The sequence below is a fragment of the Hydra vulgaris genome, chromosome 13 (assembly GCF_038396675.1).
Source record: "Hydra vulgaris chromosome 13, alternate assembly HydraT2T_AEP".
Classification (NCBI taxonomy): Eukaryota; Metazoa; Cnidaria; class Hydrozoa; order Anthoathecata; family Hydridae; genus Hydra; species Hydra vulgaris.
Genome location: NC_088932.1, coordinates 17,295,001 through 17,298,781, shown reverse-complemented (window position 1 = coordinate 17,298,781; position 3,781 = coordinate 17,295,001).

Genomic DNA, 3,781 nt, shown 5'->3' with positions numbered 1-3,781 from the left:
TTTAGCCATATTATATAAAACCTTTTTATTCATTACAAACATTACAAATAAATATAAAATACATTTAAAATAAGAATAGCAAAATATGAAATGAATAAATTTAAAAAAATTTGCGTCAGACAATTTTATTTTATTATCTTTTCTCTAAGTGTATTAATAAATTTTTTGCTATATAAAAAAGCATTGTTTTAAAAAATATATTTTTATATATTAAACACCGAATTACTTCAACCTAAAGTAATTTGATTATAAATCAACGATATATCAAATCAAACGCATATTATAATATATCCATGTGCATATTTAATGTATACTTATGTATGCATTAAATTGTAAATATTTATTTTCTAAACGCTAAAACAAAGCAAAGCAAAAATTTATCAAATCGGTTGCGATCAATTCCAGATTTTTACTGATTCTCAAGATGGTAATACCCCACGTGCGACAATTACAATAGCGTCCGCAAATATAACGCCGTTTTGTGAATCTTAATTTTCAAACGCTCTTGCACAAAGTGGGAGATTGAATAAGAGCAAATTTCATATGTGCGAACTGGCACGAGCGCGAAGCGTTGCAAAAACTGGCATAAGTGCAAATTGGCATAAGTGCAGCATATAAATTTGCAAAAATTGACATAAGTGCGAACTGGCATAAATGCGAAGCAGTTACAAAAACTGGCACAAGTGCGAATTGGCATAAATGCACCAAAAGAATTTGTGAACATTGTCATAAAAGCGAACTGGTATAAGTGCGAATTGGCATTTTCGCACTTATGCCAATTCACACTTATGCCAGTTTGCACATTTGCCGATTTTTGCAACTGCTTTACATTTATGACAGTTCGCACTTATGACAGTTGTGACACTTATGAAGTACTTATGCCAATGTCTGCAAATCTTTTTGGCGCACCTATGCTAATTTGCACTTATGCCAGTTTGCACTTGTGTCAGTTTTTGTAACTAATTTGCACTTATGTCAGTTTGCTCTTTCGCCACTCTCACTTATGCCAGTTCGCACTTATTAAATTCGCGCTTATTCAGTCGTCCTGCACAAATTATTATATTTCCATAAACTTCCTTTTCCTCCTCCCCTATGTAGGTGTGGAGGAAGAGAGTAACCCAAAAACGTACGGATACATGCAAAAAAGAAGGAGGGTATTAAAGACAGTTAGCACGTACGTAGTTTGTATATATCTGGTTCTCTGTGTCTCCTAGAACTTGGTAGAATTTTACGAGTTTAAAAAATCAATATTATGTTATATAACATAGATATGCCAAATTATCTAAAAGTTTTTTATTTTTAACGTTTTGAAAAATTTTTATGTTAGGGAGGGGTTGATTTTGTAATTTTTTAATTTTTGTTTTAGTGGATTGTTAATTAAAAAATTAAAACTGATTAAATAAAAATCTTCTTGCAATTTTTTTGAGGGGAAACTTATGACAAATAAATGCAACTTGTTTAATGTTAGTTAAATGAAATTATTGGTCTAAGTTTATCACCAGATGATATCATGATAATAAAAGCCAGGCGTGTAGAAATGATGGTCAAGTTGAAAATTTTGTTGGATAAAAAACTTAACTTTAACTTTCGGGTTTCCAACCTTTTTTTAGTAACTGGGTATAGTTCATAGGTTAGAAATAAAATGGTAGGCTTTGATAGTAGCCGATAGTGTGTAGATTATAATACATATAATATCTTAGAAGTTTTTTGTATTTTTTTTTTTTTTAATTTAAAGGTACAGACAATAAAACTTCTTTTTGTTTGTTACAATCCGGACACTTAACTATCACAGCTTTGTTAATTAACTGCGCAGCCGTGGCACAGTGGTAGCGCACTTCCCTTAGAAACAAAGTATCCGTGGTTCAAACACCACCTCTGGGCAAGTTTTGCGACAACGGTTAGAAAGGAGGTGTGAGCTTCTAATTAAATGCTCATCCACTGTGCTCTGTGATAAGACCATAAGGACTTCTTGGGGTACCTAAATGAAATTTTAAAAAAAAAAGTGTCCAGATTGTAACAACTTTGTTACCATGGTTAATAATCTGTGGACATGAGTTTTGGGTAACTTAATTTTTCAATTTTGTATTGTTTCATTTTCAATCTTTGCTATTACGAATAGTGTTAATTAACAGTATCCGCAACAGCAAACAAGATTGAAAATTAAAAATATCCTTATTTACAGAATTATTTACGGTTTATTTTTATTCGTTAATTAATTAACCTGCACGTACACAACTTGAAATCAGGTTAATATTGAATTAATTTGTATTAAAAATAAATTAAACTAAAATAATATCTAGGTTGTTTATCTGCACCTTAAAAAACTTTTTCCTTTAATGCAAATATTTTTTCAATATAATCTAACAGAATGGTGTCACATAGTGTTCTGACTAAGCAGCAAGAACGAGTTATAGCCTCTAAACTATAAAATATTTTCCTATGAAAGAACAGTTACTGCCATTGATAATATATTTATTAAGTTAGTATAAGATACTTCTCTAAAAATTTCAGATTGCTTGCAATAAACTTTTTTTGTAACAAAATACCACAAAAAGTATTAATCCAATAGTCTTATGCATTCGCGATTCTACGAATAAAATGAGGGGGGAGGATTAAATCCTTAAAATCCGTACCAATTGACCAGGGCTGTCCCGAAGAGATTTTAATGGGGATGGGGGGGGGGGGAAGGGGAGTGGTGTATGTGACATATCTGTTTTTTGACGACTAAAGCAAATTTTTTTGATGACTAACTTATCTATAAAAAAATAAAAAAGGTCCTCGTTTTTCCACATTTGCCCACTGCCAACTATAGATCCCATTTTGCCGATTCCAGTGTCTAATTTGCCGACAAATAAACTTTGTAGGGGGCTAGGACACCCCTTTGCTCCCTCCCTCGGGACAACCCTGCAAATGGCTCCTAAAAAAAAAAAACTCTTCAAAACTAAAATTCACCCGACTGAAATGTCAAGATACCAGATTAGCCGGGGTATAGGAAAGAGACCTCAGACCCCCTCCCCCTTTGCTCCCCCCTACCTTCACACATACACCGTAAAATCGCCTCTGATTTTGTGTTTTAAAAGAGTTATTAATGAATCTTCTAATCTTTTACTTGAAAATTTAAGGACTCGCAATCGACATTAAATTGCAAGAGGACTGCTGAGAATTTAACCTTCGAAACATAAACTCTAACAATCACGGATTACAAAGAATGTTTCTTAATTCCCTACAAAATCCTCAAAACAAAAACAAAAAACTTTTCGTAAAATTTCTTTTTTTATAGAAGAGAAAATAACTTATCAATCTGCAAAAATTTTACTAGGATAATGACAATTGACAAAGAATTGAGTAAAAAAAATATATTTCTTATGAATTTAACGACTACTTTGTGAGTATCGATGCTGATCTTGCATCTAGAATTCAATACCCCAAAAGTTCATTTGAAAGTTACTAACAAACTATCATTGATTGTTAAACTTCAAAACTTCAATGAATTAAATCAAGAAAAACTCAAAATAGATTTGGAATTGCAAAAAAGAATCACTTTTACAGTATTGATGGGATTTCTGATAGTATTCATTTTTACAGTATTTCATTTTTAAGGTGTTTAATTTTTACTGTACTGATAGCATTTCTTTTAAAGTAGTGCAAGATGCTTGCGGGGAGATACTTATTCGTTTTTTTCAAATATTCAATTTATCATTTATAACAGATATTATACCAAAACAAATTAAAACTTTCTAAAACTGTATCAATATATAGAAGAAACTTTAAAAAACTGCAG